Source organism: Oculina patagonica, chromosome 7 (assembly GCF_052425735.1).
Source record: "Oculina patagonica isolate OP01 chromosome 7, crgOcupat, whole genome shotgun sequence".
Taxonomy (NCBI): domain Eukaryota; kingdom Metazoa; phylum Cnidaria; class Anthozoa; order Scleractinia; family Oculinidae; genus Oculina; species Oculina patagonica.
In genome coordinates this window covers 17,718,792-17,739,077 of record NC_135764.1, presented here as the reverse complement: position 1 = coordinate 17,739,077, position 20,286 = coordinate 17,718,792, and positions in this window count along the sequence as shown.

Below are 20,286 nucleotides of genomic sequence, written 5' to 3'. Positions count from 1 at the left end.
TCGCAAGAATGTCGTGCCCCAGTGCGGAAATGACATAAACCTTCTCATCTCGGGTAGAAAACGCTATTTTCAACAAACTCGTTCACTTTGCTATAAATGGCGAGAATGTGGTTCTGCACTGCAGAAATGACTAAATCTTCTCATCTCGGCTAGAAAACGGTTTTTTTTAACAAACTCGTTTACTTTGCTTTAAACCGCGAGAATGGCGTGCCACAGTGCGGAAATGACAAAAACCATCTCATCTCGGCTTGAAAACGCTGTTTTCGACAAACTCATTCACTTTACTTAAAACGGCTATAATGTGGAACTCCAGTGCGGAAATGACAAAACTCAAAAATGAACTCAGGCTGAAAACACAATTTTCCACAAACTCGATCACTTTGCCAAAAATGCTAGATTGCGGTGTTCCAGTGAGGAAATGACAAAACCTTCTCATCTCGGGCTAAAAACCCTATTTTCCACAAACTCGTTTACTTTGCTAAAAATTGCTAGATATCTGATATTCCAGTGAGGAAATGACAAACCCTTCTGATCTCGGACTGAAAACACTTTTTTCATCAAACTCCTTCATTTCTTTATAAATCGCAAGAATGTCGTGCCCCAGTGCGGAAATGACAAAAACCTTCCCATCTCGGGTAGAAAAGGCTGTTTTCAAGAAACTCGTTCACTTTGCTAAAAGTTGCTAGATTCTGATGTTCCAGTGAGGAAATGTCGAGACCTTTACCAAGTCTTGCACTTTGCATAAAACGGCTAGAATGTGGTGCGCCACTGGGGAAATGACAAAACCTCCTGATCTTGGGCTGAAAACACTATTTTCAACAAACTCGTTCACTTTGCTATAAACGGCGAGAATGTGGTTCCGCCGCACTGCAGAAATGACTAAACCTTCTCATCTCGGGCTGAAAACACTTTTTTCATCCAACTCCTTCACTTTGCCATAAATCGCGAGAATGTGGTGCCCCAGTGCAGAAATGACAAAACCTTCTCATCTTGGGCTAAAAACACTATTTTCCACAAACTCGTTTACTTTGCTAAAAATTGCTAGATTCTGATATTCCAGTGAGTAAATGACAAACCCTTCTGATCTCGGGCTGAAAACACTTTTTTCATCAAACTCCTTCACTTCTTTATAAATCGCAAGAATGTCGTGCCCCAGTGCGGAAATGACAAAAACCTTCTCATCTCGGGTAGAAAAGGCTGTTTTCAAGAAACTCGTTCACTTTGCTAAAAGTTGCTAGATTCTGATGTTCCAGTGAGGAAATGTCGAGACCTTTACCAAGTTTTGCACTTTGCATAAAACGGCAAGAATGTGGTGCCCCACTGTGGAAATGACAAAACGTCCTGATCTTGGGCTGAAAACACTATTTTCAACAAACTTTTTCACTTTGCTATAAACGGCTAGAAGGTGGTTCCGCACTGCAGAAGTGACTAAACCTTCTCATCTCGGGCTGAAAACTCTACTTTCCACAAACTCGTTCATTTTGCTAAAATTGCCAGAATGCGGTGTTCCACTGATGAAATGACAAAACCTTTTCATCTCGGCTAGACAACGGTTTTTTTTAACAAACTCGTTTACTTTGCCTTAAACCGCGAGAATGGCGTGCCACAGTGCAGAAATGACAAAATCTTCTTATCCATCTCATCTCGGCTTGAAAACGCTGTTTTCGACAAACTCATTCACTTCTTTATAAATCGCAAGAATGTCGTGCCCCAGTGCGGAAATGACATAAACCTTCTCATCTCGGGTAGAAAACGCTATTTTCAACAAACTCGTTCACTTTGCTATAAACGGCGAGAATGTGGTTCTGCACTGCAGAAATGACTAAATCTTCTCATCTCGGCTAGAAAACGGTTTTTTTTTAACAAACTCGTTTACTTTGCTTTAAACCGCGAGAATGGCGTGCCACAGTGCGGAAATGACAAAAACCATCTCATCTCGGCTTGAAAACGCTGTTTTCGACAAACTCATTCACTTTACTTAAAACGGCTATAATGTGGAACTCCAGTGCGGAAATGACAAAACTCAAAAATGAACTCAGGCTGAAAACACAATTTTCCACAAACTCGATCACTTTGCCAAAAATGCTAGATTGCGGTGTTCCAGTGAGGAAATGACAAAACCTTCTCATCTCGGGCTAAAAACCCTATTTTCCACAAACTCGTTTACTTTGCTAAAAATTGCTAGATATCTGATATTCCAGTGAGGAAATGACAAACCCTTCTGATCTCGGACTGAAAACACTTTTTTCATCAAACTCCTTCATTTCTTTATAAATCGCAAGAATGTCGTGCCCCAGTGCGGAAATGACAAAAACCTTCCCATCTCGGGTAGAAAAGGCTGTTTTCAAGAAACTCGTTCACTTTGCTAAAAGTTGCTAGATTCTGATGTTCCAGTGAGGAAATGTCGAGACCTTTACCAAGTCTTGCACTTTGCATAAAACGGCTAGAATGTGGTGCGCCACTGGGGAAATGACAAAACCTCCTGATCTAGGGCTGAAAACACTATTTTCAACAAACTCGTTCACTTTGCTATAAACGGCGAGAATGTGGTTCCGTCCGCACTGCAGAAATGACTAAACCTTCTCATCTCGGGCTGAAAACTCTACTTTCCACAAACTTGTTCATTTTGCTAAAATTGCTAGAATGCGGTGTTCCACTGATGAAATGACAAAACCTTCTCATCTCGGCTAGAAAACGGTTTTTTTTAACAAACTCGTCTCCTTTGCTTTAAACCGCGAGAATGTCGTGCCACAGTGCAGAAATGACAAAACCTTCTGATCTCGGGCTGAAAACACTTTTTTCATCCAACTCCTTCACTTTGCCATAAATCGCGAGAATGTGGTGCCCCAGTGCAGAAATGACAAAACCTTCTCATCTTGGGCTAAAAACACTATTTTCCACAAACTCGTTTACTTTGCTAAAAATTGCTAGATTCTGATATTCCAGTGAGTAAATGACAAACCCTTCTGATCTCGGGCTGAAAACACTTTTTTCATCAAACTCCTTCACTTCTTTATAAATCGCAAGAATGTCGTGCCCCAGTGCGGAAATGACAAAAACCTTCTCATCTCGGGTAGAAAAGGCTGTTTTCAAGAAACTCGTTCACTTTGCTAAAAGTTGCTAGATTCTGATGTTCCAGTGAGGAAATGTCGAGACCTTTACCAAGTCTTGCACTTTGCATAAAACGGCTAGAATGTGGTGCGCCACTGGGGAAATGACAAAACCTCCTGATCTTGGGCTGAAAACACTATTTTCAACAAACTCGTTCACTTTGCTATAAACGGCGAGAATGTGGTTCCGCACTGCAGAAATGACTAAACCTTCTCATCTCGGGCTGAAAACTCTACTTTCCACAAACTCGTTCATTTTGCTAAAATTGCTAGAATGCGGTGTTCCACTGATGAAATGACAAAACCTTCTCATCTCGGCTAGAAAACGGTTTTTTTTTAACAAACTCGTCTCCTTTGCTTTAAACCGCGAGAATGTCGTGCCACAGTGCAGAAATGACAAAATCTTCTTATCCATCTCATCTCGGCTTGAAAACGCTTCCCGCGATGAGCTTTTCACTCGTCCCGCTGTGGGTTCCGGCTGAATGTGTGGCTGGCTTCCGGAGTGTATTCTCATCTCGGGCTGAAAACACTTTTTTCATCCAACTCCTTCACTTTGCCATAAATCGCGAGAATGTGGTGCCCCAGTGCAGAAATGACAAAACCTTCTCATCTTGGGCTAAAAACACTATTTTCCACAAACTCGTTTACTTTGCTAAAAATTGCTAGATTCTGATATTCCAGTGAGTAAATGACAAACCCTTCTGATCTCGGGCTGAAAACACTTTTTTCATCAAACTCCTTCACTTCTTTATAAATCGCAAGAATGTCGTGCCCCAGTGCGGAAATGACAAAAACCTTCTCATCTCGGGTAGAAAAGGCTGTTTTCAAGAAACTCGTTCACTTTGCTAAAAGTTGCTAGATTCTGATGTTCCAGTGAGGAAATGTCGAGACCTTTACCAAGTTTTGCACTTTGCATAAAACGGCTAGAATGTGGTGCCCCACTGTGGAAATGACAAAACGTCCTGATCTTGGGCTGAAAACACTATTTTCAACAAACTTTTTCACTTTGCTATAAACGGCTAGAAGGTGGTTCCGCACTGCAGAAGTGACTAAACCTTCTCATCTCGGGCTGAAAACTCTACTTTCCACAAACTCGTTCATTTTGCTAAAATTGCCAGAATGCGGTGTTCCACTGATGAAATGACAAAACCTTTTCATCTCGGCTAGACAACGGTTTTTTTTTAACAAACTCGTTTACTTTGCCTTAAACCGCGAGAATGGCGTGCCACAGTGCAGAAATGACAAAATCTTCTTATCCATCTCATCTCGGCTTGAAAACGCTGTTTTCGACAAACTCATTCACTTCTTTATAAATCGCAAGAATGTCGTGCCCCAGTGCGGAAATGACATAAACCTTCTCATCTCGGGTAGAAAACGCTATTTTCAACAAACTCGTTCACTTTGCTATAAACGGCGAGAATGTGGTTCTGCACTGCAGAAATGACTAAATCTTCTCATCTCGGCTAGAAAACGGTTTTTTTTAACAAACTCGTTTACTTTGCTTTAAACCGCGAGAATGGCGTGCCACAGTGCGGAAATGACAAAAACCATCTCATCTCGGCTTGAAAACGCTGTTTTCGACAAACTCATTCACTTTACTTAAAACGGCTATAATGTGGAACTCCAGTGCGGAAATGACAAAACTCAAAAATGAACTCAGGCTGAAAACACAATTTTCCACAAACTCGATCACTTTGCCAAAAATGCTAGATTGCGGTGTTCCAGTGAGGAAATGACAAAACCTTCTCATCTCGGGCTAAAAACCCTATTTTCCACAAACTCGTTTACTTTGCTAAAAATTGCTAGATATCTGATATTCCAGTGAGGAAATGACAAACCCTTCTGATCTCGGACTGAAAACACTTTTTTCATCAAACTCCTTCATTTCTTTATAAATCGCAAGAATGTCGTGCCCCAGTGCGGAAATGACAAAAACCTTCCCATCTCGGGTAGAAAAGGCTGTTTTCAAGAAACTCGTTCACTTTGCTAAAAGTTGCTAGATTCTGATGTTCCAGTGAGGAAATGTCGAGACCTTTACCAAGTCTTGCACTTTGCATAAAACGGCTAGAATGTGGTGCGCCACTGGGGAAATGACAAAACCTCCTGATCTAGGGCTGAAAACACTATTTTCAACAAACTCGTTCACTTTGCTATAAACGGCGAGAATGTGGTTCCGTCCGCACTGCAGAAATGACTAAACCTTCTCATCTCGGGCTGAAAACACTTTTTTCATCCAACTCCTTCACTTTGCCATAAATCGCGAGAATGTGGTGCCCCAGTGCAGAAATGACAAAACCTTCTCATCTTGGGCTAAAAACACTATTTTCCACAAACTTGTTTACTTTGCTAAAAATTGCTAGATTCTGATATTCCAGTGAGTAAATGACAAACCCTTCTGATCTCGGGCTGAAAACACTTTTTTCATCAAACTCCTTCACTTCTTTATAAATCGCAAGAATGTCGTGCCCCAGTGCGGAAATGACAAAAACCTTCTCATCTCGGGTAGAAAAGGCTGTTTTCAAGAAACTCGTTCACTTTGCTAAAAGTTGCTAGCTTTCCAGTGAGGAAATGTCGAGCTTACCAAGTCTTGCACTTTGCATAAAACGGCTAGAATGTGGTGCGCCACTGGGGAAATGACAAAACCTCCTGATCTTGGGCTGAAAACACTATTTTCAACAAACTCGTTCACTTTGCTATAAACGGCGAGAATGTGGTTCCGCACTGCAGAAATGACTAAACCTTCTCATCTCGGGCTGAAAACACTTTTTTCATCCAACTCCTTCACTTTGCCATAAATCGCGAGAATGTGGTGCCCCAGTGCAGAAATGACAAAACCTTCTCATCTTGGGCTAAAAACACTATTTTCCACAAACTCGTTTACTTTGCTAAAAATTGCTAGATTCTGATATTCCAGTGAGGAAATGACAAACCCTTCTGATCTCGGGCTGAAAACACTTTTTTCATCAAACTCCTTCACTTCTTTATAAATCGCAAGAATGTCGTGCCCCAGTGCGGAAATGACAAAAACCTTCTCATCTCGGGTAGAAAAGGCTGTTTTCAAGAAACTCGTTCACTTTGCTAAAAGTTGCTAGATTCTGATGTTCCAGTGAGGAAATGTCGAGACCTTTACCAAGTTTTGCACTTTGCATAAAACGGCAAGAATGTGGTGCCCCACTGTGGAAATGACAAAACGTCCTGATCTTGGGCTGAAAACACTATTTTCAACAAACTTTTTCACTTTGCTATAAACGGCTAGAAGGTGGTTCCGCACTGCAGAAGTGACTAAACCTTCTCATCTCGGGCTGAAAACTCTACTTTCCACAAACTCGTTCATTTTGCTAAAATTGCCAGAATGCGGTGTTCCACTGATGAAATGACAAAACCTTTTCATCTCGGCTAGACAACGGTTTTTTTTTAACAAACTCGTTTACTTTGCCTTAAACCGCGAGAATGGCGTGCCACAGTGCAGAAATGACAAAATCTTCTTATCCATCTCATCTCGGCTTGAAAACGCTGTTTTCGACAAACTCATTCACTTCTTTATAAATCGCAAGAATGTCGTGCCCCAGTGCGGAAATGACATAAACCTTCTCATCTCGGGTAGAAAACGCTATTTTCAACAAACTCGTTCACTTTGCTATAAACGGCGAGAATGTGGTTCTGCACTGCAGAAATGACTAAATCTTCTCATCTCGGCTAGAAAACGGTTTTTTTTAACAAACTCGTTTACTTTGCTTTAAACCGCGAGAATGGCGTGCCACAGTGCGGAAATGACAAAAACCATCTCATCTCGGCTTGAAAACGCTGTTTTCGACAAACTCATTCACTTTACTTAAAACGGCTATAATGTGGAACTCCAGTGCGGAAATGACAAAACTCAAAAATGAACTCAGGCTGAAAACACAATTTTCCACAAACTCGATCACTTTGCCAAAAATGCTAGATTGCGGTGTTCCAGTGAGGAAATGACAAAACCTTCTCATCTCGGGCTAAAAACCCTATTTTCCACAAACTCGTTTACTTTGCTAAAAATTGCTAGATATCTGATATTCCAGTGAGGAAATGACAAACCCTTCTGATCTCGGACTGAAAACACTTTTTTCATCAAACTCCTTCATTTCTTTATAAATCGCAAGAATGTCGTGCCCCAGTGCGGAAATGACAAAAACCTTCCCATCTCGGGTAGAAAAGGCTGTTTTCAAGAAACTCGTTCACTTTGCTAAAAGTTGCTAGATTCTGATGTTCCAGTGAGGAAATGTCGAGACCTTTACCAAGTCTTGCACTTTGCATAAAACGGCTAGAATGTGGTGCGCCACTGGGGAAATGACAAAACCTCCTGATCTAGGGCTGAAAACACTATTTTCAACAAACTCGTTCACTTTGCTATAAACGGCGAGAATGTGGTTCCGTCCGCACTGCAGAAATGACTAAACCTTCTCATCTCGGGCTGAAAACTCTACTTTCCACAAACTTGTTCATTTTGCTAAAATTGCTAGAATGCGGTGTTCCACTGATGAAATGACAAAACCTTCTCATCTCGGCTAGAAAACGGTTTTTTTTAACAAACTCGTCTCCTTTGCTTTAAACCGCGAGAATGTCGTGCCACAGTGCAGAAATGACAAAACCTTCTGATCTCGGGCTGAAAACACTTTTTTCATCCAACTCCTTCACTTTGCCATAAATCGCGAGAATGTGGTGCCCCAGTGCAGAAATGACAAAACCTTCTCATCTTGGGCTAAAAACACTATTTTCCACAAACTCGTTTACTTTGCTAAAAATTGCTAGATTCTGATATTCCAGTGAGTAAATGACAAACCCTTCTGATCTCGGGCTGAAAACACTTTTTTCATCAAACTCCTTCACTTCTTTATAAATCGCAAGAATGTCGTGCCCCAGTGCGGAAATGACAAAAACCTTCTCATCTCGGGTAGAAAAGGCTGTTTTCAAGAAACTCGTTCACTTTGCTAAAAGTTGCTAGATTCTGATGTTCCAGTGAGGAAATGTCGAGACCTTTACCAAGTTTTGCACTTTGCATAAAACGGCTAGAATGTGGTGCGCCACTGGGGAAATGACAAAACCTCCTGATCTTGGGCTGAAAACACTATTTTCAACAAACTCGTTCACTTTGCTATAAACGGCTAGAATGTGGTTCCGCACTGCAGAAATGACTAAACCTTCTCATCTCGGGCTGAAAACTCTACTTTCCACAAACTCGTTCATTTTGCTAAAATTGCCAGAATGCGGTGTTCCACTGATGAAATGACAAAACCTTTTCATCTCGGCTAGACAACGGTTTTTTTTTAACAAACTCGTTTACTTTGCCTTAAACCGCGAGAATGGCGTGCCACAGTGCAGAAATGACAAAATCTTCTTATCCATCTCATCTCGGCTTGAAAACGCTGTTTTCGACAAACTCATTCACTTCTTTATAAATCGCAAGAATGTCGTGCCCCAGTGCGGAAATGACATAAACCTTCTCATCTCGGGTAGAAAAGGCTATTTTCAAGAAACTCGTTCACTTTGCTAAAAGTTGCTAGATTCTGATGTTCCAGTGAGGAAATGTCGAGACCTTTACTGGGGGGGTTTTTCCAACTCGTTCACTTTCTATAAACGGCGAGTGTGGTTCTGCCCTGCAGAAATGACTAAACCTTCTCATCTCGGGCTGAAAACACTTTTTTCCTCCAACTCCTTCACTTTGCCATAAATCGCGAGATGTGGTGTTCCAGTGCGGAAATGACAAAACCTTCTCATCTTGGGCTAACTATTTTCCACAAACTCTTTCTTTGCTAATTGCTTTTGATATTCCAGTGAGTAAATGACAAACCCTTCTGATCTCGGGCTGAAAACACTTTTTTCATCAAACTCCTTCACTTCTTTATAAATCGCAAGAATGTCGTGCCCCAGTGCGGAAATGACAAAAACCTTCTCATCTCGGGTAGAAAAGGCTGTTTTCAAGAAACTCGTTCACTTTGCTAAAAGTTGCTAGATTCTGATGTTCCAGTGAGGAAATGTCGAGACCTTTACCAAGTTTTGCACTTTGCATAAAACGGCTAGAATGTGGTGCCCCACTGTGGAAATGACAAAACGTCCTGATCTTGGGCTGAAAACACTATTTTCAACAAACTTTTTCACTTTGCTATAAACGGCTAGAAGGTGGTTCCGCACTGCAGAAGTGACTAAACCTTCTCATCTCGGGCTGAAAACTCTACTTTCCACAAACTCGTTCATTTTGCTAAAATTGCCAGAATGCGGTGTTCCACTGATGAAATGACAAAACCTTTTCATCTCGGCTAGACAACGGTTTTTTTTTAACAAACTCGTTTACTTTGCCTTAAACCGCGAGAATGGCGTGCCACAGTGCAGAAATGACAAAATCTTCTTATCCATCTCATCTCGGCTTGAAAACGCTGTTTTCGACAAACTCATTCACTTCTTTATAAATCGCAAGAATGTCGTGCCCCAGTGCGGAAATGACATAAACCTTCTCATCTCGGGTAGAAAACGCTATTTTCAACAAACTCGTTCACTTTGCTATAAACGGCGAGAATGTGGTTCTGCACTGCAGAAATGACTAAATCTTCTCATCTCGGCTAGAAAACGGTTTTTTTTAACAAACTCGTTTACTTTGCTTTAAACCGCGAGAATGGCGTGCCACAGTGCGGAAATGACAAAAACCATCTCATCTCGGCTTGAAAACGCTGTTTTCGACAAACTCATTCACTTTACTTAAAACGGCTATAATGTGGAACTCCAGTGCGGAAATGACAAAACTCAAAAATGAACTCAGGCTGAAAACACAATTTTCCACAAACTCGATCACTTTGCCAAAAATGCTAGATTGCGGTGTTCCAGTGAGGAAATGACAAAACCTTCTCATCTCGGGCTAAAAACCCTATTTTCAACAAACTCGTTTACTTTGCTAAAAATTGCTAGATATCTGATATTCCAGTGAGGAAATGACAAACCCTTCTGATCTCGGGCTGAAAACACTTTTTTACCTCCCCTCTCCTTTCTTTTTCGTTTACTTTGCTTTGCTTTCTGTTTCCGTGGAAATACACCCTTCTGATCTCGGGCTGAAAACACTTTTTTCATCAAACTCCTTCACTTCTTTATAAATCGCAAGAATGTCGTGCCCCAGTGCGGAAATGACAAAAACCTTCTCATCTCGGGTAGAAAAGGCTGTTTTCAAGAAACTCGTTCACTTTGCTAAAAGTTGCTAGATTCTGATGTTCCAGTGAGGAAATGTCGAGACCTTTACCAAGTCTTGCACTTTGCATAAAACGGCTAGAATGTGGTGCGCCACTGGGGAAATGACAAAACCTCCTGATCTTGGGCTGAAAACACTATTTTCAACAAACTCGTTCACTTTGCTATAAACGGCGAGAATGTGGTTCCGCCACTGCAGAAATGACTAAACCTTCTCATCTCGGGCTGAAAACTCTACTTTCCACAAACTCGTTCATTTTGCTAAAATTGCCAGAATGCGGTGTTCCACTGATGAAATGACAAAACCTTCTCATCTCGGCTAGAAAACGGTTTTTTTTAACAAACTCGTTTACTTTGCCTTAAACCGCGAGAATGGCGTGCCACAGTGCAGAAATGACAAAATCTTCTTATCTTTTCTAAAATTCTAATTCTATATTCCAGTGAGTAAATGAAACCCATCTCATCTCGGGTTGAAAACACTTTTTTCGACAAACTCCTTCACTTCTTTATAAATCGCAAGAATGTCGTGCCCCAGTGCGGAAATGACATAAACCTTCTCATCTCGGGTAGAAAAGGCTGTTTTCAAGAAACTCGTTCACTTTGCTAAAAGTTGCTAGATTCTGATGTTCCAGTGAGGAAATGTCGAGACCTTTACCAAGTCTTGCACTTTGCATAAAACGGCTAGAATGTGGTGCGCCACTGGGGAAATGACAAAACCTCCTGATCTTGGGCTGAAAACACTATTTTCAACAAACTCGTTCACTTTGCTATAAACGGCGAGAATGTGGTTCCGCACTGCAGAAATGACTAAACCTTCTCATCTCGGGCTGAAAACTCTACTTTCCACAAACTTGTTCATTTTGCTAAAATTGCTAGAATGCGGTGTTCCACTGATGAAATGACAAAACCTTCTCATCTCGGCTAGAAAACGGTTTTTTTTAACAAACTCGTCTCCTTTGCTTTAAACCGCGAGAATGTCGTGCCACAGTGCAGAAATGACAAAACCTTCTGATCTCGGGCTGAAAACACTTTTTTCATCCAACTCCTTCACTTTGCCATAAATCGCGAGAATGTGGTGCCCCAGTGCAGAAATGACAAAACCTTCTCATCTTGGGCTAAAAACACTATTTTCCACAAACTCGTTTACTTTGCTAAAAATTGCTAGATTCTGATATTCCAGTGAGTAAATGACAAACCCTTCTGATCTCGGGCTGAAAACACTTTTTTCATCAAACTCCTTCACTTCTTTATAAATCGCAAGAATGTCGTGCCCCAGTGCGGAAATGACAAAAACCTTCTCATCTCGGGTAGAAAAGGCTGTTTTCAAGAAACTCGTTCACTTTGCTAAAAGTTGCTAGATTCTGATGTTCCAGTGAGGAAATGTCGAGACCTTTACCAAGTTTTGCACTTTGCATAAAACGGCTAGAATGTGGTGCCCCACTGTGGAAATGACAAAACGTCCTGATCTTGGGCTGAAAACACTATTTTCAACAAACTTTTTCACTTTGCTATAAACGGCTAGAAGGTGGTTCCGCACTGCAGAAGTGACTAAACCTTCTCATCTCGGGCTGAAAACTCTACTTTCCACAAACTCGTTCATTTTGCTAAAATTGCCAGAATGCGGTGTTCCACTGATGAAATGACAAAACCTTTTCATCTCGGCTAGACAACGTTTTTTTTTAACAAACTCGTTTACTTTGCCTTAAACCGCGAGAATGGCGTGCCACAGTGCAGAAATGACAAAATCTTCTTATCCATCTCATCTCGGCTTGAAAACGCTGTTTTCGACAAACTCATTCACTTCTTTATAAATCGCAAGAATGTCGTGCCCCAGTGCGGAAATGACATAAACCTTCTCATCTCGGGTAGAAAACGCTATTTTCAACAAACTCGTTCACTTTGCTATAAACGGCGAGAATGTGGTTCTGCACTGCAGAAATGACTAAATCTTCTCATCTCGGCTAGAAAACGGTTTTTTTTAACAAACTCGTTTACTTTGCTTTAAACCGCGAGAATGGCGTGCCACAGTGCGGAAATGACAAAAACCATCTCATCTCGGCTTGAAAACGCTGTTTTCGACAAACTCATTCACTTTACTTAAAACGGCTATAATGTGGAACTCCAGTGCGGAAATGACAAAACTCAAAAATGAACTCAGGCTGAAAACACAATTTTCCACAAACTCGATCACTTTGCCAAAAATGCTAGATTGCGGTGTTCCAGTGAGGAAATGACAAAACCTTCTCATCTCGGGCTAAAAACCCTATTTTCCACAAACTCGTTTACTTTGCTAAAAATTGCTAGATATCTGATATTCCAGTGAGGAAATGACAAACCCTTCTGATCTCGGACTGAAAACACTTTTTTCATCAAACTCCTTCATTTCTTTATAAATCGCAAGAATGTCGTGCCCCAGTGCGGAAATGACAAAAACCTTCCCATCTCGGGTAGAAAAGGCTGTTTTCAAGAAACTCGTTCACTTTGCTAAAAGTTGCTAGATTCTGATGTTCCAGTGAGGAAATGTCGAGACCTTTACCAAGTCTTGCACTTTGCATAAAACGGCTAGAATGTGGTGCGCCACTGGGGAAATGACAAAACCTCCTGATCTAGGGCTGAAAACACTATTTTCAACAAACTCGTTCACTTTGCTATAAACGGCGAGAATGTGGTTCCGTCCGCACTGCAGAAATGACTAAACCTTCTCATCTCGGGCTGAAAACTCTACTTTCCACAAACTTGTTCATTTTGCTAAAATTGCTAGAATGCGGTGTTCCACTGATGAAATGACAAAACCTTCTCATCTCGGCTAGAAAACGGTTTTTTTTAACAAACTCGTCTCCTTTGCTTTAAACCGCGAGAATGTCGTGCCACAGTGCAGAAATGACAAAACCTTCTGATCTCGGGCTGAAAACACTTTTTTCATCCAACTCCTTCACTTTGCCATAAATCGCGAGAATGTGGTGCCCCAGTGCAGAAATGACAAAACCTTCTCATCTTGGGCTAAAAACACTATTTTCCACAAACTCGTTTACTTTGCTAAAAATTGCTAGATTCTGATATTCCAGTGAGTAAATGACAAACCCTTCTGATCTCGGGCTGAAAACACTTTTTTCATCAAACTCCTTCACTTCTTTATAAATCGCAAGAATGTCGTGCCCCAGTGCGGAAATGACAAAAACCTTCTCATCTCGGGTAGAAAAGGCTGTTTTCAAGAAACTCGTTCACTTTGCTAAAAGTTGCTAGATTCTGATGTTCCAGTGAGGAAATGTCGAGACCTTTACCAAGTTTTGCACTTTGCATAAAACGGCTAGAATGTGGTGCCCCACTGTGGAAATGACAAAACGTCCTGATCTTGGGCTGAAAACACTATTTTCAACAAACTTTTTCACTTTGCTATAAACGGCTAGAAGGTGGTTCCGCACTGCAGAAGTGACTAAACCTTCTCATCTCGGGCTGAAAACTCTACTTTCCACAAACTCGTTCATTTTGCTAAAATTGCCAGAATGCGGTGTTCCACTGATGAAATGACAAAACCTTTTCATCTCGGCTAGACAACGTTTTTTTTTAACAAACTCGTTTACTTTGCCTTAAACCGCGAGAATGGCGTGCCACAGTGCAGAAATGACAAAATCTTCTTATCCATCTCATCTCGGCTTGAAAACGCTGTTTTCGACAAACTCATTCACTTCTTTATAAATCGCAAGAATGTCGTGCCCCAGTGCGGAAATGACATAAACCTTCTCATCTCGGGTAGAAAACGCTATTTTCAACAAACTCGTTCACTTTGCTATAAACGGCGAGAATGTGGTTCTGCACTGCAGAAATGACTAAATCTTCTCATCTCGGCTAGAAAACGGTTTTTTTTAACAAACTCGTTTACTTTGCTTTAAACCGCGAGAATGGCGTGCCACAGTGCGGAAATGACAAAAACCATCTCATCTCGGCTTGAAAACGCTGTTTTCGACAAACTCATTCACTTTACTTAAAACGGCTATAATGTGGAACTCCAGTGCGGAAATGACAAAACTCAAAAATGAACTCAGGCTGAAAACACAATTTTCCACAAACTCGATCACTTTGCCAAAAATGCTAGATTGCGGTGTTCCAGTGAGGAAATGACAAAACCTTCTCATCTCGGGCTAAAAACCCTATTTTCCACAAACTCGTTTACTTTGCTAAAAATTGCTAGATATCTGATATTCCAGTGAGGAAATGACAAACCCTTCTGATCTCGGACTGAAAACACTTTTTTCATCAAACTCCTTCATTTCTTTATAAATCGCAAGAATGTCGTGCCCCAGTGCGGAAATGACAAAAACCTTCTCATCTCGGGTAGAAAAGGCTGTTTTCAAGAAACTCGTTCACTTTGCTAAAAGTTGCTAGATTCTGATGTTCCAGTGAGGAAATGTCGAGACCTTTACCAAGTCTTGCACTTTGCATAAAACGGCTAGAATGTGGTGCGCCACTGGGGAAATGACAAAACCTCCTGATCTTGGGCTGAAAACACTATTTTCAACAAACTCGTTCACTTTGCTATAAACGGCGAGAATGTGGTTCCGTCCGCACTGCAGAAATGACTAAACCTTCTCATCTCGGGCTGAAAACTCTACTTTCCACAAACTTGTTCATTTTGCTAAAATTGCTAGAATGCGGTGTTCCACTGATGAAATGACAAAACCTTCTCATCTCGGCTAGAAAACGGTTTTTTTTAACAAACTCGTCTCCTTTGCTTTAAACCGCGAGAATGTCGTGCCACAGTGCAGAAATGACAAAACCTTCTGATCTCGGGCTGAAAACACTTTTTTCATCCAACTCCTTCACTTTGCCATAAATCGCGAGAATGTGGTGCCCCAGTGCAGAAATGACAAAACCTTCTCATCTTGGGCTAAAAACACTATTTTCCACAAACTCGTTTACTTTGCTAAAAATTGCTAGATTCTGATATTCCAGTGAGTAAATGACAAACCCTTCTGATCTCGGGCTGAAAACACTTTTTTCATCAAACTCCTTCACTTCTTTATAAATCGCAAGAATGTCGTGCCCCAGTGCGGAAATGACAAAAACCTTCTCATCTCGGGTAGAAAAGGCTGTTTTCAAGAAACTCGTTCACTTTGCTAAAAGTTGCTAGATTCTGATGTTCCAGTGAGGAAATGTCGAGACCTTTACCAAGTTTTGCACTTTGCATAAAACGGCTAGAATGTGGTGCCCCACTGTGGAAATGACAAAACGTCCTGATCTTGGGCTGAAAACACTATTTTCAACAAACTTTTTCACTTTGCTATAAACGGCTAGAAGGTGGTTCCGCACTGCAGAAGTGACTAAACCTTCTCATCTCGGGCTGAAAACTCTACTTTCCACAAACTCGTTCATTTTGCTAAAATTGCCAGAATGCGGTGTTCCACTGATGAAATGACAAAACCTTTTCATCTCGGCTAGACAACGTTTTTTTTTAACAAACTCGTTTACTTTGCCTTAAACCGCGAGAATGGCGTGCCACAGTGCAGAAATGACAAAATCTTCTTATCCATCTCATCTCGGCTTGAAAACGCTGTTTTCGACAAACTCATTCACTTCTTTATAAATCGCAAGAATGTCGTGCCCCAGTGCGGAAATGACATAAACCTTCTCATCTCGGGTAGAAAACGCTATTTTCAACAAACTCGTTCACTTTGCTATAAACGGCGAGAATGTGGTTCTGCACTGCAGAAATGACTAAACCTTTTCATCTCGGCTAGAAAACGGTTTTTTTAACAAACTCGTTTACTTTGCCTTAACCGCGAGAATGGCGGCCACAGAATTCCCACTATCAATCGGCCCTGCGAATGACATAAACCTTCTCATCTCGGGTAGAAAACGCTATTTTCAACAAACTCGTTCACTTTGCTATAAACGGCGAGAATGTGGTTCTGCACTGCAGAAATGACTAAATCTTCTCATCTCGGCTAGAAAACGGTTTTTTTTAACAAACTCGTTTACTTTGCTTTAAACCGCGAGAATGGCGTGCCACAGTGCGGAAATGACAAAAACCATCTCATCTCGGCTTGAAAACGCTGTTTTCGACAAACTCATTCACTTTACTTAAAACGGCTATAATGTGGAACTCCAGTGCGGAAATGACAAAACTCAAAAATGAACTCAGGCTGAAAACACAATTTTCCACAAACTCGATCACTTTGCCAAAAATGCTAGATTGCGGTGTTCCAGTGAGGAAATGACAAAACCTTCTCATCTCGGGCTAAAAACCCTATTTTCCACAAACTCGTTTACTTTGCTAAAAATTGCTAGATTCTGATATTCCAGTGAGGAAATGACAAACCCTTCTGATCTCGGACTGAAAACACTTTTTTCATCAAACTCCTTCATTTCTTTATAAATCGCAAGAATGTCGTGCCCCAGTGCGGAAATGACAAAAACCTTCTCATCTCGGGTAGAAAAGGCTGTTTTCAAGAAACTCGTTCACTTTGCTAAAAGTTGCTAGATTCTGATGTTCCAGTGAGGAAATGTCGAGACCTTTACCAAGTCTTGCACTTTGCATAAAACGGCTAGAATGTGGTGCGCCACTGGGGAAATGACAAAACCTCCTGATCTTGGGCTGAAAACACTATTTTCAACAAACTCGTTCACTTTGCTATAAACGGCGAGAATGTGGTTCCGCACTGCAGAAATGACTAAACCTTCTCATCTCGGGCTGAAAACTCTACTTTCCACAAACTTGTTCATTTTGCTAAAATTGCTAGAATGCGGTGTTCCACTGATGAAATGACAAAACCTTCTCATCTCGGCTAGAAAACGGTTTTTTTTAACAAACTCGTCTCCTTTGCTTTAAACCGCGAGAATGTCGTGCCACAGTGCAGAAATGACAAAACCTTCTGATCTCGGGCTGAAAACACTTTTTTCATCCAACTCCTTCACTTTGCCATAAATCGCGAGAATGTGGTGCCCCAGTGCAGAAATGACAAAACCTTCTCATCTTGGGCTAAAAACACTATTTTCCACAAACTCGTTTACTTTGCTAAAAATTGCTAGATTCTGATATTCCAGTGAGTAAATGACAAACCCTTCTGATCTCGGGCTGAAAACACTTTTTTCATCAAACTCCTTCACTTCTTTATAAATCGCAAGAATGTCGTGCCCCAGTGCGGAAATGACAAAAACCTTCTCATCTCGGGTAGAAAAGGCTGTTTTCAAGAAACTCGTTCACTTTGCTAAAAGTTGCTAGATTCTGATGTTCCAGTGAGGAAATGTCGAGACCTTTACCAAGTTTTGCACTTTGCATAAAACGGCTAGAATGTGGTGCCCCACTGTGGAAATGACAAAACGTCCTGATCTTGGGCTGAAAACACTATTTTCAACAAACTTTTTCACTTTGCTATAAACGGCTAGAAGGTGGTTCCGCACTGCAGAAGTGACTAAACCTTCTCATCTCGGGCTGAAAACTCTACTTTCCACAAACTCGTTCATTTTGCTAAAATTGCCAGAATGCGGTGTTCCACTGATGAAATGACAAAACCTTTTCATCTCGGCTAGACAACGTTTTTTTTTAACAAACTCGTTTACTTTGCCTTAAACCGCGAGAATGGCGTGCCACAGTGCAGAAATGACAAAATCTTCTTATCCATCTCATCTCGGCTTGAAAACGCTGTTTTCGACAAACTCATTCACTTCTTTATAAATCGCAAGAATGTCGTGCCCCAGTGCGGAAATGACATAAACCTTCTCATCTCGGGTAGAAAACGCTATTTTCAACAAACTCGTTCACTTTGCTATAAACGGCGAGAATGTGGTTCTGCACTGCAGAAATGACTAAATCTTCTCATCTCGGCTAGAAAACGGTTTTTTTTAACAAACTCGTTTACTTTGCTTTAAACCGCGAGAATGGCGTGCCACAGTGCGGAAATGACAAAAACCATCTCATCTCGGCTTGAAAACGCTGTTTTCGACAAACTCATTCACTTTACTTAAAACGGCTATAATGTGGAACTCCAGTGCGGAAATGACAAAACTCAAAAATGAACTCAGGCTGAAAACACAATTTTCCACAAACTCGATCACTTTGCCAAAAATGCTAGATTGCGGTGTTCCAGTGAGGAAATGACAAAACCTTCTCATCTCGGGCTAAAAACCCTATTTTCCACAAACTCGTTTACTTTGCTAAAAATTGCTAGATTCTGATATTCCAGTGAGGAAATGACAAACCCTTCTGATCTCGGACTGAAAACACTTTTTTCATCAAACTCCTTCATTTCTTTATAAATCGCAAGAATGTCGTGCCCCAGTGCGGAAATGACAAAAACCTTCTCATCTCGGGTAGAAAAGGCTGTTTTCAAGAAACTCGTTCACTTTGCTAAAAGTTGCTAGATTCTGATGTTCCAGTGAGGAAATGTCGAGACCTTTACCAAGTCTTGCACTTTGCATAAAACGGCTAGAATGTGGTGCGCCACTGGGGAAATGACAAAACCTCCTGATCTTGGGCTGAAAACACTATTTTCAACAAACTCGTTCACTTTGCTATAAACGGCGAGAATGTGGTTCCGCACTGCAGAAATGACTAAACCTTCTCATCTCGGGCTGAAAACTCTACTTTCCACAAACTTGTTCATTTTGCTAAAATTGCTAGAATGCGGTGTTCCACTGATGAAATGACAAAACCTTCTCATCTCGGCTAGAAAACGGTTTTTTTTAACAAACTCGTCTCCTTTGCTTTAAACCGCGAGAATGTCGTGCCACAGTGCAGAAATGACAAAACCTTCTGATCTCGGGCTGAAAACACTTTTTTCATCCAACTCCTTCACTTTGCCATAAATCGCGAGAATGTGGTGCCCCAGTGCAGAAATGACAAAACCTTCTCATCTTGGGCTAAAAACACTATTTTCCACAAACTCGTTTACTTTGCTAAAAATTGCTAGATTCTGATATTCCAGTGAGTAAATGACAAACCCTTCTGATCTCGGGCTGAAAACACTTTTTTCATCAAACTCCTTCACTTCTTTATAAATCGCAAGAATGTCGTGCCCCAGTGCGGAAATGACAAAAACCTTCTCATCTCGGGTAGAAAAGGCTGTTTTCAAGAAACTCGTTCACTTTGCTAAAAGTTGCTAGATTCTGATGTTCCAGTGAGGAAATGTCGAGACCTTTACCAAGTTTTGCACTTTGCATAAAACGGCTAGAATGTGGTGCCCCACTGTGGAAATGACAAAACGTCCTGATCTTGGGCTGAAAACACTATTTTCAACAAACTTTTTCACTTTGCTATAAACGGCTAGAAGGTGGTTCCGCACTGCAGAAGTGACTAAACCTTCTCATCTCGGGCTGAAAACTCTACTTTCCACAAACTCGTTCATTTTGCTAAAATTGCCAGAATGCGGTGTTCCACTGATGAAATGACAAAACCTTTTCATCTCGGCTAGACAACGTTTTTTTTTAACAAACTCGTTTACTTTGCCTTAAACCGCGAGAATGGCGTGCCACAGTGCAGAAATGACAAAATCTTCTTATCCATCTCATCTCGGCTTGAAAACGCTGTTTTCGACAAACTCATTCACTTCTTTATAAATCGCAAGAATGTCGTGCCCCAGTGCGGAAATGACATAAACCTTCTCATCTCGGGTAGAAAACGCTATTTTCAACAAACTCGTTCACTTTGCTATAAACGGCGAGAATGTGGTTCTGCACTGCAGAAATGACTAAATCTTCTCATCTCGGCTAGAAAACGGTTTTTTTTAACAAACTCGTTTACTTTGCCTTAAACCGCGAGAATGGCGTGCTACAGTGCAGAAATGAAACCATCTCATCTCGGCTTGAAAACGCTGTTTTCAATATTTATACGCAGTCGGCCCAGTGCGGAAATGACATAAACCTTCTCATCTCGGGTAGAAAACGCTATTTTCAACAAACTCGTTCACTTTGCTATAAACGGCGAGAATGTGGTTCTGCACTGCAGAAATGACTAAATCTTCTCATCTCGGCTAGA